Genomic DNA, 18,408 nt, shown 5'->3' with positions numbered 1-18,408 from the left:
AGAGATATTGGAATGGTGAGAATAAAAATTATCTCGACAGAATATTTCATTAATATAATCTATAATTGAGAAATCAAAAGAATAAAGAATTATCACAATAAAGTAACTAAAACAAGCCATATTAACCTTCAAATATTACCACAAAAAGGAAAATATAAATCCATAATCACATTAAGTCACAAAAAATAAAAGAAAAATTACATATCATCAGATATTCTCTGCCTACCCACCATCTCCAAAGGCTCATCATGGGTGATGGGTGATGCTATTTTCCTACCAATAAGGTACTTGTGTCAAAAACATTTTGAAAAGCTTGTTGTCCTTGGGGTTAGATTAAGTATAAAGGAATAGATTTATCAAAAGCAGCACATACCCCTTTTGATATGCACATAATTAGTGATTATTTTCCTGTCTGTCTCCTTGATAGCCTAGCTTATCAATGGTAACTTTAGTCCCAGACTAGTTTTTTTCCTGCCCTTCTTCCTAACAAGCTTTTTGGCTGCTTCCCAACCCAATATAGTAGTCACTATGCCCAAGGAGATAAAATTAACTTTAATTTAGGAAGCTATAACTGCTACCTATCATCAATCCTAAATTTCTTTGACATTTACTGAGTTAAATAGGTCTTCTTTTGCTTAAATAATTCATTCTAATAGCCATTTTGTACATAGCTTTGAACCTGTATTGAATATGAGCCCAGTTAATCTGTAATATAATCTCATAATTTCTATATATTGAACTATTTGTGTTGTTTTTTGTCCTTCAGGCTTAAGTTTTCTGGTTGCAAAAGATCTTATTTGGTGCTCTGCTGGCTACATAAGGTCTCTATGGCATATTCTTTGCTTTTTGTTTTTGTTTTATAACCCTTTAAAATGCAAAAAAAATTATTAGCTCAAAGGTGATACAAAAACAGTCTGCTGGCAGGATTTGGTCAGTGGACTACAGTTTGCTGACTCATATTTTACATAATACACCCATGCTTAATCACTCAAAAAACTGTCAATTATCATTATCACCATCTCCTCATCAATATCCTTGCAGAACGTAATTTCTTTCTTACCACTGAGGAAAAATCTATTTCTTCCCAAAGAAAATTCAGACACAGTACAATCACTCAGAAGACTTGTGAACCAGTGCCCACAAAATGGCTCTGATATAACTACATGCAAAGTATACCATATATATAACAGACTCATTAAATTTAAGCAGTATTTTATATGGTCCTAAATGTGGTCCTGATATAATTATTTCAGGTTGTGATTTAATCAGCATATAATCTAGATTCAAGAGACACTAATTATTGCAAATTAAGATGTTAATAGCTTCCTAAAATGCTCCTTAAGATTAACATAACCTAAAATCCCTAAGTTTCTTTTATACATGATATTGTTATGATCCATTTTCCTCCATGCTATTCTTATAAATATGGCTTTTTAGACCCAACTGCAATACTTTACTTCTGCCCTTATTTTAGCCTGTCAGCTTCTTTGGAGATTGAGAATGTCAACTACCCTATTCTCCATTCCTCCCATTATCATAACATCTATAAATCTGATGTTTTCTTAAGTTCACGAATAGATGTCTAGAATAGACAGGAGTGAAAACAGAGCCATACGATATATCACTAAAAATCACCTATGCGATAGGCATCAATGAACTAATTTGCATTCTTGGTCTGCAAACTTGTCTAACTGTACTATCATCTGATCCATATTTCTACACTTTTCCCACAATAATACCATCAAACAGAGACAAATACTTGTATACCTTATTTCCCTGACTCACAACTCTAAGTAGAAGTTGATTTCTGGCTAACTCAAGTATACTTTTCATTAGGATGGTTTCTTAACATTGAGTAGTCTGCCTTCCCCACTTCATTGAACTACATGATCAAATAAACATTACCTTTTTAAATATTTGTACTCTAATGCCAACAGCCATGTTTGTATTCATGTGATATACTCTCAACAGTGGTGCTATCACTTCCAAGCAAGTGGTAGCTGGTTCTTGGGGCAAAAAAAAAAAAAAAAAATCTTGAAAATTAAAATGGTTCGTAGCCCTCCAAAGGCTACGGTATACAAACAGATATACTGTACATCTTTGGTATGAAAATTACATGAAGGGGGAGATGATTACGGAAACATATATATAATATATGTATATACAATATTTTATATATGTACATATATTTTACATATGTATATACAATATAAATATATATACGTATATATATATCCCTGGATTCAGAGTTGTAATGAAAATACGGTGGAGAAACACTGATAAAAAGTAGTCCTGCTGCTTGCTTATAAGAGCAATCTCATCTTAGCTTATATTTTGTGAAAGTTCTCTAATGCATTTAGACAATTAAAGGCTGCCTATGCAGAAGGAAGGCTGCTAATATGAGAAGGAATGTATGCCCTATTTTAACCGGACTCTTAAAGGTCTCTAAAAATCTTACTATGTACAATGCTTCTTTTTTCTCTGCTTGCTCTCTTTAGATCTCTCTACTGTAGCATTTTGTATTACAATATTTCAATATTATAGTATTACAATATTGCAGACCATCTCCCTCAATATTGTACATTACAATATTGTAGTATTACAATATTACAGACCATCTCCCTCAATAAATTCACTCTTCCTGGCCCTTTATCCCATTATCATAGTTTTCTCTCACTTGTGCTTGCTAGATTGGCTTTGAATCAATTCTTAAGCAAAGCCCAATCTTATTTGCAGTCACTTTCTCTAGGATGAAAACTATGTTACCCTAAAGCAGCAGGTCTTACTGTGAAATCCCCTTCATATTAGGAATTGAAAGCAGATACACAGAAAGCCACAAAGAGCTAGCAGACTGCCTTCTGCGTAATTTGAGCAAGTAGCACATTAGTGATTTTGAGAAAACAATTTTCTCCATAAGTAATAGAAGATGAATGACCCAGGAATTCCACAGCTAGGTACACATCTTAGAGCAGTATGCAAAGTGTGGTCCATAATAAGATAAATACAGAAATTCAGAGTAAAGGTTTATATATTTTTATAGCAATTTGACAATGGTGAGACATTTTTAGTGTATTTTACAAAAGCATCAATCCACAACAGATCAGGGAAAAACCCAAAAGCTTGGTCCTTTGCTACAGTTTGACAGAAGGAGACAGGAAGAATGCACATAGCTGTGCAGCTTAGGGTAGCAAAAAACTAGATACAACCCAAATGTTCATCAACAATAAAATAGAAAAATTTTGATGTATTCATACAATGGAGTCTAGGAGTGAAAATGAATGAAGTACATACAGCTACATAGTATATGGATGGATCTCAGAAACATAATGTTGAACAAGAAAAACAAGTCACAGACAGATACATACAGTATACCTTCACTCATTTAAAATGAAATACACATTGCAATATGCTTATTAGAAATACTTATGGTAAACTGTAAAGAAATTCAGGATGGTGATTATCTCTAAAAGAAAAAGAAGTGAACCAGATCCAGGAGTGACATACAGGGAACTTCAATGTTAATGGTAATGTTCAAAAACACCAGTAATGGTGGGTCGATGGTGTCTGTTTCTTTAGTCTCTGTACTTTACGCATATTTCATAAATATTTGTTCAGCTTTAGTAAAAGTTAAGATGAATTTAGGAAGGTAAGGAAGTAGACAAAGTGACTAGAGAAAACTCTTTTGAAAAACTGTGCTGTAAAGGCAAGAATGAAATGAAGCAATCATCAGAAAAAAATGTGGGAATAATACTTTTTTTTTTAACATGGTAGGTTCTAAAGCATGCTTGTACTTGATAGGAATGATCCTGAACAGTGGGAGAGCTAATGACAGAATAAAGTGAGAAATATGCAAAGAGCAAATACTTAATGAAAATACTGCTAAGTGTCTCCGTAATATTAGATTACATATATGTATACACGAAAAAAATATATATATATTTTTAAAAACATAAAATTTTAAACTAGGAAATCGTAATAGAATATTAGCCATTATTTATCAAATTATGATCTGTCAATCACTAGTTGTTCCTCACTGTTCCAGAATATTTAGAGGGAAAAAGGAAACAACTTAGTTTGCATATATTTCATAATTGTGAACTATAAGGTTAATTTTGATTTCCGCAGAAATCTCATTATTATCTTAAAAAATTATATTCTTAAAAGCTGAAAAGGTTCTCTAAGACCTGCATTATTCTAAAAGAGAACAAATCATCTTACCTGAAGTATTTTCACATCATTTGAATATTATTTATATCTTTTAAATTTGCATTATTTTCATTGTGTTGCATTATACTCCCCAATCGATAAATAAATGGCTCAAAATTGGTTTTTAAAGCCTAAGGTATTGATAAAAATAAGGTAACATAAATAGCTCGGAATAAATGTTGAACCTAAATCAAGAATAGGACTCTAATGCAAACAATATAAATCTGTGCATGTGATAATACCACACAAAGAGATAAAAACAAAAATTTTACTAGCACATACAATAGCAACTATCTAAAAGCTGGATTTCTTTCTGACTGGTAATTCATTTACCCTATATTCTTCTGGATGTTGTCTACTTTGAAACTTTATCAAATAATGACATGAAGCTATGGAAAGTTTTCAAACAAAACATAAAAACCTCTTTGGTAAATGAACAGAATCTTTCTAGAACAAGCATAAAATGCTTTCATATATGAAACTGAAGATTTTTGTTCCTAAAAGAGACAAAAACTACACAGGCACCATTCAGATTCTGTGCTCCTCCTAGCAAAAGCATATAAAAAAGATAGACTATTGCTGAGAGATTTATAAAACTCTCAGCCACACAAACGATAAATATTATGCTGAAAGAAAAACCAGATATTTTACTTTACTGCTTGATAAATGCACTGAAGTGCAAAGCCAAATCAGCTCTTGGTATATGTATAATACACTTGAGGAAGAATAGCAGACAAGTTTTTGTGTTTACCTCTGAAAAATTCATACTACAAAACATGATTTTTTCCTACTTAATATTTATTTTGTAAACTATGATATAGACTGGGAAATATGTGATGAAATCAGTCCTGAGAGAAAAAATCAGTTGTCCGCACATCAAGAAAAAGCCTTGCTAAGCAATGAGTACTACACTAACTGCAAATCTATATACCCTGTTTTTTGTTTGTTTGTTTGTTTGTTTGTTTTCACAGAAAGAGGCTGGTGGTTAAAATACATTATGCTGAGTTCAATGTTAAAGAAATAGCATAAATGTAAATGCACTCAATTTTTGGATACAGAGTATACATCTTTTCAGTGTGCTTTGGAAAAAATGAGCAAATAAAATATTTTAAAGTAAATATAAAATATAAAGAGCAAAAAGTGCTTTTTTCAATAAAATGCAAAAGCCTCTATTTCTTAAACTTTCAAGTATGATAATGTCCATCAACTTAGCAAGTGACTCAGCCTTGAAAGAGTCTTCAGTGAGCAATCTCTTAATTCTGGAGTCCATGTTTAACCTGAGTATTCAAAACCAACAGCCAAAAAACCCCTGCTGACTGTCCTCATAAATTATAATTTTCGTTGGATTTTTCCAAATTAAGAGAAATAGAGATGAGAAAAGAATATGATGATATACAATGAACCTACAACAAGCAGCCTATTTACTCAACATTGAGCTAAACAGAGATACCTTTAATATTGTAAATATACACTGATATAAAATATTTTAATTTTTTAGTTTTCAAAAATTGTGATTAGTTCTTTTTTATACATTTACCTTAAGTTGGTGGGTAGCTACCATGCATACAGAATGCATAGTTGGCGGTACATGTATATTAAAAGTTTTAAGAAATACTGGTTCAAGCACTCATTCCTCCTATATAATAAAATGTAGCTCTTTTAAAATTTTACTTCCAAGTAGACAGTAAATGCTCTGATACACATTGTTTCCAAGTCAGCAAAGTTTTAGGCATCTAAACCCAATACCAAAGTAGATCTTGTAAATAACTTAAATATAAGAATTTTATAAATATATATATAAAATAAATAAAATTAAATTTTTAATCCCAGTTTAAAACAAAAAGTTATAGTGCTATGGTATGTTTTAAAAATGTAGTTCTATCAAACTATAAGACATCATTTAATGAAAGCATAAAATTTTAACTTGCTGTTTTTAGGAGCTTCCATTATTATATTTACCTCTTTCCTTCTGTGCTAATATATAATACAATACCAGAAATTATTATTTCTTTTCATACTGTGGTTATTTGTTCAAAACTAATTAAGGAACAGTAATTTCTCTAAGTAATATATACTATTAAACATTTTTTAAGTTGATCTAGGTGTACCCAAGACTGCGCCTTTATTTAAATTCATTTTTTCTTTATGGTTAAAAAGTTGAATCCTGATAAAAGTTTCTGTTTGAATATGTTTTTAAGTCTAACACGCTCTACGGAGCTCTACAAAACCACCAAAACCACAGTGAAACATCAGCAGTACAACCAGGAGATGTTATCAGGTTCAGTTACGTCAATGAGGCTTTATTTCATTGTTCTCTATGTAGCCAAAAAGAAAAACATGTATGTGCCCTCAAATCAAGCTTACAGAACTGTTATATTTATGTGAAATTTAAAAAGAATACTTATTATAGTACAGCTCTGAATTAACTGTTACAGCATCCTATATTCTCCCATTTCTTGACGACATTTTACTTGAGCTTCATATATAAATCTATGCTAATGAAACTGACTGAATTCAGTGTTTCCAACTTTTTCTATGCCTTCCAACTTAGGCCTAATAAAAAAATCTACTTAACTCTTTGTGTGTGTTTAGCGAACATAAATCAAAAACAAAATAAATGAATAGCCAAAAAGTTAAACTAACTAAAGCTATATTTCCTAATTGTTTAAAGTGCAAAGATAGTAACCTTGAACCCTATGTAACAAAGAAATAACCCTATTTAGAAAAACTGAGAAGCAGGAAAAAAAAGTGTGGGGGGAGGGGGTGGGGGAGGAGACTAGTATTACTTGGAAACTGATGTCATTTACTATTCTTTCTAGTCATATAATATTATGATGGTCATGGTAACTTAAACTGCATGCTGTGTACCAGCACTATATTAGGCACTTAATATATACTGTCCCTTTTCATCTTTACTAGAATTCTCTGTGGTAAGCCTTATTTCCCCATTTTACAGATGACAAAACAAAGACTTCCCAAAATCTCATGATTAGTAAGTGACGGACAGAACTTAAATCCAGATCTGCCTAATTCCAAAGAGTTAAGGACTAACCATTATGCTGTAGCATCTTATATTTGTCATTTAATAAACAGTACTATATGCTAGCAATGTAGCAGTGCTTGGCAGTACATGTAACATCACAGCAACTTTGCGGTAGCCTCATTTTATATATGGAGAAGTTGAGGCTTAGTGATTCTACTGATTACTCAGCATTTGTCTCCACATCCATCTTTTGCCCTTCTCTGGACCCTAGGGAGAGTGAACCCTATATTCTGCAACACCTAAGAAGCCTTGCAGCTGGTTTCTGCTTACATTTAGCCAATGGAGGTCAATAGCAGAAAAATAAGAGTTGAGGAGTAGAGAGAGATCGAGGTTATTTCTTCTCTGCTGCTTCCTTACCTATGTACCATTGTCTCTGGCAACAACTGTGTTCCTCCACAACTATAGCTCTTACTAGCTGGTCCTTCCTTCATACCTTTGGCAATCACTAAACTAAAAACACCATGTCCACTCTTGCCTCTTCAGCCCCAGGTGAGGTAACAGCTTTCCATAATTGCTAGTTTCTAGTTGCCTTACCATATCTTGCCCATTCCTTAACTCTGTTCATTCTCTCAAAGTAGACTCTTCATTAAAGTGTTTTTATTTGAACCACTTTTTAGTGAATTTTATTTCTTGCTGGGTCCCTAAATAATACAGGGGCATTGTAACTAAGTTCTGCCACATGTCAGCTAGTAATTGGCAGAGCTAAAATCTAAACCCAGGTTTATCTCCCTCCAATTTCATTCCTTTCCACTATGCTAAAATGGTAATAATTTTTATAACACATTTCTTTCAAAAATGGAAAGTATCTACCTAGACCTTGTTTTTATTTATCAAATCATGATATTACCTTCTAATATCTGTATCCATATACCTGGCATTTCATTCTGTCACAACAGATGAACTGTCTGTGCTCCAGCCTACAGCTACTTTTCCATAAATGTAGTAGATTCGATTCCCTCTTCCCTACCTGAAGATATTTCAGCAGCAATTCTCTCTCTCATCATCATTTTTTCTCTACTAAATCATTCCAATTAGATTATAAACATGCTGCAGTTTCTCACATCTCACATTCATTACACACACACACCTTTATCATGATCATACTTTCACCCAGCCACTATCTCATTTCTCTGTAAAATTCTTCAAAAGAGTTGTCTTTATTGGTTGTTTCTAGTTCTTCTCCTTTCATTCTCTGGTAAGTTGACTCTAATCAGGTTTTGGCACTTTTTCATTAAATCTGTTCTTGATGAGGTCTCTAATGTTGTTAAAACCAATGGTCAAGTCTCACTCTTCAAACTTCTGATCCATCACCATTTGACACAATCTAACACTCTTTCCTCCCTGAAATTATTTTTCTCACTTGGCTTCTGGAGTATTACATTCTCCAGATTTCTTTCTAATTCACTGGACACTATTTCTCAGTCTCCTCTCTGAGTCTTACTTACCATTTTGATGTCTTAACATTGCTGTGGCCCCCACTGCCCTTGGACCTCTTCTCTTTTCTATTTCACTTAGCTTTGTGGGTGTAAATACCTTCAATAAGCTAATGACTCACAAATGTATATGTATCTTCTTCTCTGAGCTGAAGAATTATATATCCAATAGCCTACTCAACATCTCCAGTTGACTGTCTAATAGATAACTTGAACTTAACATGTCCAAAACTGAACTGACCTTCCTCCCCATAGTCTTCCCTCATCTCAGTTAGTGGCAATCCCATCATTACCTTGGCTTAGGCCAAAAATATAACTCCCCTCTTTCTCACACATCACACTGGAAAATCCTGTTATCTCTACTTTCATAATATGTACAGAATATAAACATTTATCATATCTTCATTGCTCCCACTCTAGCCTAAGCCATCATGCTCTCTTGCCCAAATCATTACCAAAGCCTCCTAAATATTCTTTGCTTCCTTTCTTGCCCAGGTAGAATTTATTCTCAACAGAGCAAAGCAACCCTCTTAAAGCTTAAGTCACATAATGTCACTTCTTTGTTCAACACTCTCCAGTGACTTCTCATCTCAACCTGAGTAAAAGCCTAAGGTTTTAACAATGGCCTACAAGGCCCTCTCCACTCCCCTCCAGCTAAGTTGGTTTATTTACTATTCCTTGAACAGGCCAGGAAAGTTCAATAAAGATTCATTCCCCTGCATCTTCCTTTTTCTTAATAAATTAAAAAGGAAATAACAGTACAACACTATTATCTAGCGTGATGTTCTAAAGCTGTACTGATAAAATTTTAAAGCAGCACTTAAAATATGCATTAAGGAATTTCTTGTTCATTTTTTCTTTTCCTGTCAAGAAGTACAAAACCAGCTGGGTGGGGTGGTGAATGCCTGTAGTACCAGGCAGGAGGAGTACTTGAGTCCAGGAGTTCAAAACCAGCCTGGGCAATACAGTGAGATCCCATTTCAAAAAAAAAAGTATAAAATCCGTAGAGACAGGGTCTCACCATGTTGCCCAAACTGGTCTTAAACTCCTGGGCTCAAGCGATCTGCCAGGCTCAGTTTCCCAAAGTGCTGGGATTACAGGCATGAACCACCACACCCAGCTGACTTGTCTTTATTTTAGAACTGCATATTAAATTTAGGAGATATGGATATTAAAGAAAATTAACAAAAAAGCATCAGAGTAGACTTTAACCAAAAAGAAAAACTTAAAAACTCAATTTATATTCAGAAACTAATCTTTTTCCACTTAAAATAAAAATGTACCATTTTTATTTGGGATTTTTATTAGTCAGATAGAAATTAGTCCAGTTGCCAGCAGTATATATTTGACACTGTTAGGCATTAGCTAAATAAATAAGTTTTGTCATGGTAATTGTGATTAAAATTAAGCAAACAAAGATGCTAGCCCCATAGCAACTTGATTTAAAAATGAAAACTGGGAACCTCTTGTCTGTTAAAAAAAATCAGATTCCCCAGGGATTATCATGGTATCCTATACTTATAAAACAAAATGTACTAAAAGTTTTACGCTCTGAATAGGCAAAATAACTTTTCCAATAAACTTTAAACATGCAGACAAATTAACACTACATTTTGAGAAAAAACTTTACAAAGGACCATTAAATACTAATTGTTCATGTAAAAAATAGCATAAAATAATAAAATCTGAGAATAATATAATACTGAATTGACTGTTACTACAAAATGGCAGGTATAAGCTAAAGAAACTGACAAATCAAAACCAAGCTTCAAGTAATCCTATCTAAACTGAGCACAATGTCTAACTACTGTTCAGTGTGAAATAACTTATCTTCCCAAACATTGCACTTTTTGGTAGTGCCACACAAAGAAAAAATTACCATTTATAATTCCAAATGGCATAGAAAGGAAAATCAGATGATAATTAAAGTCTTTCCATGATGAATGTACTACTAGAATTTATATTTTTAATTCAATGATCTTTTTTCTATATTAATAGCGCTGCTCGTTTATTAGGAAGCAAATACACAAGTCTAGTGTTTTACTGTGATTAGAGAGTCTAGCACAATGATAAATTGTGCTAATTCTTGAACACAAGACAACTAAAAAAAAATCCTAGAAGGAATAAGTTCTAGTATAGGATAACAGGAAAATTACAGTTAAGAATAATTTATTGTATATTTCAAAATAGCTAGAGAGAAGAACTGTAATGTTCCCAACACCAAGAAAAGATAAATGTTGGAGGTGATGGATATCCCAATTACCCTGATTTGATTGTTACACAATGTATACAAGTATTAAAATATCACATGTACCACAGAAATATGTACAACTGTGATGTCAATTTTTTTAATGTTCCAAAAGAATATGTATACACACTGAGAACAGTGGTTACTTTTGTGGGGTAAGTTGAGAACTAAGCAATGCGAAAGAGAATTGTCAACTTATGACTGTTTCCACTTTTTGCATTTTGAACCATGTGAATATATTATGTACTTTGAAATATTAAATAAGAACCCCATTAAACTTGATTTTGAAGAAAAACAATTTTAAACTATCCTAGTCTTTTTGGTATGCTGATGGTCAATGAGGATAACTAAGTAACCCATTAGGCTGGCAGCACATATGTCAGTACAGGAACTGTTTACTAATTCATCAATTATTAATATAAATCAGATGCAAATTATGCACCTTCAGTCTCCAGGAGGTCGAGGTCTGATTTGTTCCTACTTTGATTATAGCATCTAGCACAGTGAGTACGCAGCACATAATCATTGTTTAATAAATATCTGTAGAATGATTTAACCTATAAATATCACTTGTTCCATTATAAATTTGAAATTTTGGTTATAGAATCTATGAACACTACTAATAATAGCTAACATCTATTAAGGGCTTACTATATGCCATTATCTCACTTAAAACTTGAAACAACCTTGTGGCTGTCCTCACTTTTAAATAAACTGTGGCTGAGCAAGTCTAAGCAACTTGCCCAGACTTACAGGGCAAGGCAGTAGCAGAGCCAGAATCATATTGTGGTTTCTCTAACTACAAAATCCATAACTTTAACAACAATATTATACTGCAATACTCACAATTTATTTTTAGGTTGAGAATCTCTATTATGTAAGTCTCTTTCATCCTATAAAAACAACCAGTTTATAAAAATCTCAAAATAATGAATTTTCAACTGATAAACAATAGCAATGCATTATTTAACTTCTGGGCTTCTTACTACTTAGCCTCCTCCTGAAGCTGAGTTCTAAACCACTTAAAACAATATCTGTAGCCGGGCACGGTGGCTCACACCTGTAATCCCAGCACTTTGGGAGGCCAAGGCGGGCAGTTCACAAGGTCACGAGATCGAGACCATCTGGGCCAACATGGTGAAACCCTGTATCTACTAAAAATACAAAAATTAGCTGGGCGTGGTGGCACACACCTGTAGTCCCAGCTACTCTAGAAGCTGAGGCAGAAGAATCGCTTGAACCCAGGAGGTGGAGGTTTCAGTGAGCCGAGACCACACCACTGCACTCCAACCAGGCGACAAAGCAAGACTCTGTCTCAAAAAAAACTACTTCTGATAGACAGTGGAACAACTTTATGCAGCAGCAGAAGTGGCCTACCAATTTAGAACTGAACTACTACTGAACTACAATTAGACTGAACTTTGTTCCAGATGTCAGTGTAAAAAGGAATGTGGTGCAGATTTAAACTTGTGGTGCAGATAAAGAATGTACTTTTAAAAATGAAAAAGCACTTAAAATGATATCTTGTGTGTTGGTATGCTATTAAGTATATGTAGTCCAGATTGCTCATGCACTTAGAATATGTTACCACGTGCTATTACCATACAAGTAATCCTGCTCTCTGAGGTGGATATTCTCCATTTGTCCCTTCAGATCCACTCTCTAACTCGCAGTTTTCCTTAGGAGACTAACCTTTTTGGACTCCATCCAAAGGTTATTTGCCATGTGGCTTTTGGCAGGATTAGGACTACGGGAGGCGCCAGCAGGAGATGAAAGGGCAGGAGGAGAATGAGGTCAAGGTATTTATAGGTGGGGTATCACCTCCTTTCTGGACAGCGTGGGTTGACAGTAGTTGGATTCCTCCACCAAAAGCCACAGCTCCTCTTGAGGGGCCTCTCCTATAGCCACCCCTTGTCTCTTTAGGCTTCGATGGCAAAAGCCTATTTCCCAAAACTCTCTCCACCCTTTTATAAATAGTCTGTCATTAAATGACCCTCAACTAGTCCATTGGAGTGTATTATTCTTGCTGGGACCCTGACTGATACACTCCCCAACTAGATTATAATATATCTTGATATAGACACCATTTCTAATATTTCTTTTTTATCATTCTTAGTATCCAGCAGAAACACTTGCATATAAATAAAGCTCACTAGAAAGAACACTAGATGGAAAATGAGAATATCTCAGTTCCATTTTCAGTTATACCAATGTTTAGCTTCCATTAAACCTTGGATTCTTAATTGTAAAATAAGGATTCTTAATTGTAAAATAATTGTAAAATGGGTTAAGTTGGAGTAAATAATCATCTAAAGTCTGTTCTGGGAATGATGTAGAATTATTTTTTCAACACTAATAGTTGAAACTCTACCAGTAGAGACTTATTTCTCTGTGTTTGATAGGCATGAGCTCACTTAAAAGAATGAATAATTGTTTAGCTCACAGTTAGCAAACTTTTTATATAAGGGTCAGATAGTAAATATTTTAGACTTTAATGCCCAAGAGACAAAATGAAGGTTATTATGTAGGTACCTAGTACAATACAAATATATTTCCATAAAGTTTTTATCAACAAAATTCAAAATATAATAATGTGAATATAATGTTTTGTAATGTGAGTCTTCCAATGAGAAGAATGGAATTCTTTTGGGGAAAGAGTATTTCATTTTAATTGGGACTCAAAGCTGGTGTTCTCTATCATCAAAATCAACGTTTATCTGTTAATGCTCATCTGTAATGAGAGTTTACATATTTCATTTTTGAAAATGTCTTTTCATGCAGACAGGCACTGCCAAATATTGATACCAGTCCACAGGCACATTATTTTATTTAAGTATATTCCTCACTTACAAGGTATTTATAAAATTCTATTAGATTCTTCTCCTGACTTTTAGCAGGTCATTACACTGTAAATAATCATTTCCAATTGACAGTTACCTGGAAGTTCCTTGATTGCACAGTTAAACAGATTTTGAAATACGGAAAATCCCTAACTTGTATTTTAGTTTGAAAACTGCTGCTAGAACTATAATTTTATCTAGAAAATGTATCTGCCATAAATTTGTGTGGGAATGGACATCTAACTTCTTGTTTTAACTTTTGACAAGATGTGACGTATACAGTGGCTTGACATTACTTGTGACTCAAACAACATTCATTGTCATCAAAATGACTTTTACTATAACATGATTTTTGCATTTAAACTCTGTTATTCCTTGTAACTTTAGGATGGATTTATCAAGTCTGCAGCAAAAGTTAACTTCCAAAGTCACTCAGTGTTCAGTAATCGTGGTTGAGGGTGGTTCTCATTCAGAAAAATTTCAATCTCAGTCCTGAGCTCAAAAAGTACAACAGATAATGGGAGAAATATTATAGAGATTGTCCTTCCAAGACTGTGCAACTTCCTGGTTTGAAGAGGGCATGAAAGAGAAGAAGGGGAGCAAAGCCAAAAGAGCCTATAGAGTTCAAATCTGAGCAGACACAAAAGATAATGGCGACATTCATAAAAATAATAAAGGATGAATAGACCTAAAAATAGCTGGGTTTTTTTTGTTGTTTGTTTGTTTTTTTTAAAAGAGATGGAGCCTTGCAATGTTGCCCAGGCTGGACTTGAACTCCTGGGCTCAAGCGATCCACCCACCTCAGCCTCCTGAGTAGCTGGGACTAAAGGCACCCACCACTGCACCTGGCTAGAAATAGCATATTTAACAAAACATTGTCATATACAAAAGTATATATGTATAAAATAGATAAATTGAGGAATGGGTGCTCACATTCCAAAACACTATTTATTTTTCCAAAGGATTTACTACAGAGTTCTTTTAAGTAATGTCGTTTATAACATAGCAATAATAATATCTACACACTCAGGTTATTGAGACATCAAGTGAGATAATACACATGAGAGCTTACATATTACTCTAGAGATTGATCTCAAGAAATGTTAGCATGATTTGTTAGTATTATTGATATTAATAATAATGAGTTCTCTTGATTTGTTTATATAGAGTTAAGGAACAGTGAAAATTAAAATGCTAAAGAAACTGGCTGATAAAATTAGATTATCACATTAAATTACCCAATTATTTAAATATTTAATTCCCATAAATATACATGTAACTCAGAAAAGAACAAGTAATTAATAAAAAGTGAACTAATTCTCCCTCTATGCCATGAAATATTTTTTAAAGTTTTTGCCTACCTAATTGGGTCAAGCCTCATCACATACCCATATTCCTTTGTCTAAAGTCTTAGTTGTTTATAAAAGCTGTTTTAAAAAATGTTGTATGTTATTTAACATAATCTAAACAGGACAAGAAGTTCTTAAAACACAAGCTTCCACATTCACTCTATCTTATTACAAAATAAAAATAAACAAGCCAATAAGATTTTATTGGTATGGAATGAACTATTTTTATAACAAGTCTTGCTTTTCAATTTCCAAAGCAAAACACTATTTAATCATCTAACATCAAGTGGAGTTTTTAAAATCTCCTGCATGTGCTTCAGTTTTCCCAGAAAAGTAACGATTTTAAGTTGTTGTGTATATTTTATGTACTAAAATATTTAAAAACCTGGGGAGTTCCTGCTCCCCTTTCATCCTCTAAAAGGGATACTTTGTTTTTTATTCTCTTTTCAATTAAAGTATCTTACTTCTATCATTTAAACACAGAGGCATAAAAATAACAATTCTTCTGCCTGGTAGAAAATACTGAAGATACAGCACTGGATGTTTAGCCTAACATTTACCTAAGGAAATCAAAGCTATTGGATTCTTACCATCATAATTTTCAGCATGGAGAAATCAGAATTGGCATCTGAGAATAATATGTCAACTTCACACACCAAATGATTCAATTTATAAACCCAAGAATTACCAGAACATCATGTTATTACAGAAGATATTTCATAAAAAATATATCCATCATTTAGGGCATTCAATTTAACTTCGACATTAAAATTCAAGTATTTGTTTACATCTCCATCTCTTTTATTAGATTCTTTGATAACAATGTTCCTGGCCTTCTTTATCCTTGGTGACTAATAAAGTATGTGGTTCATGGAAGGCACTCAAAAAGATCTATACTGAAAATATAGTTGTAATTGTAAAATCACCTGAGTCAAAACTTTTGTATCTCTCCCTCCAAAGAACTAAGTTACTTTTCACTTACGTTAACAGTTAATTTTTCCTATGATCCAATGGATGGTGAATAGGGAAACAAAGGGGAAAAACAGGGATCCTAGACTCCTGACAAAACACAAATATGTTATCTTACCACTTCCACACACTATCATTCCTTAATACCTGAAGACTAAGTAGTTTATCAGTTTAGCTATGGTCACTGAATAAGCATCCCAAAGCAATGGAATAAATGAGAGCAAACAGTAGATAGTTTAGAAAGCAAAAGTCAACAGATACACTAGAATACTAGATAACTTTTAGAAGAAGTGGAAAAGAGGGGTAAGGCAAAAGAAAAAAGATTAAGAATGGGGCAGGAGGACAAAAGTGACTGAATAACAGTAGCCTTTGACTTGTACAAAGACAAGTAATACCTAAATGAAGGATTCCAGGGCTTATCAGAATCAAGGAGAAAATGCAAGGAGTGACCATGTCAGCTCAGAGTTTGTGATGGCCACAAATAAAGAAAAAGTCTAGATATATTCAATGGATCTCCTTAAAATTTAAGAAAACATTTCAACGTTCTCACAGAAAAGACAGCCATGACTCCATAGCATAAAACTTGAAGGAGGGAGGAACTTTAGAAGAGAGCTGGGAAAAGAAATTAAAGAATTTAACCAGTGAACTCAAAAAACCCAAACCTCAAAATTACCTATGGCTTGCAAAGTTCAAGAGACAACAAAAGGAATTTTCTTTCTTTTTCTTTTCTTTGCTAGATTAAACCAAGATAGAACAACAACAATAACAAAGCCTTATTTCAGAAGATAGTATAATACCACTAAAGAGAAAGTAAAACTCTTTAACTCCTAGATTGTCCCAGTTTTCTCTGTCAGAAACTGAAAAGGTCTGAACAAACATTGTAATGCCAGAACTAAAGCCCAAGACAGGTAAGTCACTCCAAGTTCTTAGTCAGAATGAATTATAGTCACAGGATACTGAGAGAATTAGCACATGAGGTTATTGGTAACCTTTGAAGACTCTTAGAAACAAACAAATGTATTGATTTATAAAAAGAAAAAAGTAGATTTCTTAAAATACAGAAGATGAGTGTAGCAAGTACCACTGATAACCCATGTCACAGTCCCTCAGTCCACTTTTTGTCATACTTGTGGTGAACCTTCCTGAAAAGATTTACCTCACATTAACAGACTGCCACTTCAAAGATGCATTCACCATCTTTCCACTTTCTGTCCCAGGATTTTCACTGGCACTACAATGTCCCACTCAGCCTGTTAGCAAGGGCAGCCTGGAAATATGGGTGAGTTAACTTTCCCAGGTTAAGGGATGGAGGGAATCTTTGACCAATAAAGAACAAGAGCTGATAGATAAATCTCGTTGCCTATCTTTCAGATAGAAAGTCTAGGAAGCTTTCTGAACACTTTTCAGGATGTCACAGCAGAATCTAGCTTCTGCTGTCAAAATACCACTACAATACTATAGTCTTATATTGGCATTTCCTTCTTCCCTGTCTCACTCTTGACCACTTCCTTATTCCCACTTTGTGGGATCACTTCCCAAATAAACTACTGTCCTTGTTTCATGCTTGACTTTTAGGGAAACTTAAACCAAAACAATACGGCTGATATCAATTGATTACAAACAAGTTTTAAGGAATAATTTATGACAAATCAGGTGAAGAGGTAGTGATTAGTATAAGTTTATATCAACTCACTAGAAAAATGAGTGACAATTTCCTTTTTTGCCAAGATTTATTATTAGACGGCGTATCAGAGAAATTAGGTAGATGCACTCAATTTCTTGAAACAAACTGATTCAAAACAGAAAAGTATGAATTACAGTAATGATATAAAGTAATAATCATTGGAACCTCCAGGGTGCTGCAGGTCAACCTGGAAAGACTTAGCAAGTGCAACACTACAAAATTCTAACTTCTATAACATTTTTAAAAATATTACTATAAATGACATAAATTATATAAAAAATGGGATTTCCAAATATGAATTCACAGAACAGTGCCAGGCAGCTTGCATAATCACCAGGTGCACAATGTTTCTGACTAAATGTGAGGGAGGAACTAAAAATCTATTTTTTAAAACTCCTCAGATGATTCTGATGAGCAGCCAGGTTTGGTAATCTGTGATACAGAGAACATGCCTATTGTATTTGTAAATGACAGAAACGTAGAACAGGGAACACACTAACAGAGTGATTCTGAAAAGACCAGGCTAGAATCAAAAGATGGACTAATTCCAACTAGTGTGATCAGTCTGGCTGCCTAAAAAAAATGAATGAGATCTTGGTTTATTTTATGTAGATGCAGGGAGATAATAATCTCTAC

The 18,408-nt window shown here is 33.6% G+C and overlaps 1 protein-coding gene across 4 annotated transcripts in view; it reads right to left on the bottom strand.

Moving 5' to 3' along the window:
• Window positions 1-18,408, bottom strand: part of PDE3B (phosphodiesterase 3B) — a 215,065-nt gene that overhangs the window by 95,584 nt on the left and 101,073 nt on the right. The window lies entirely within an intron of this gene.

This window comes from Pan paniscus, chromosome 9 (genome assembly GCF_029289425.2).
Source record: "Pan paniscus chromosome 9, NHGRI_mPanPan1-v2.0_pri, whole genome shotgun sequence".
Lineage (NCBI taxonomy): Eukaryota > Metazoa > Chordata > Mammalia > Primates > Hominidae > Pan > Pan paniscus.
The sequence above is the reverse complement of the archived record's forward strand: the minus strand, read 5'-3'. Positions and strand labels throughout refer to the sequence as shown.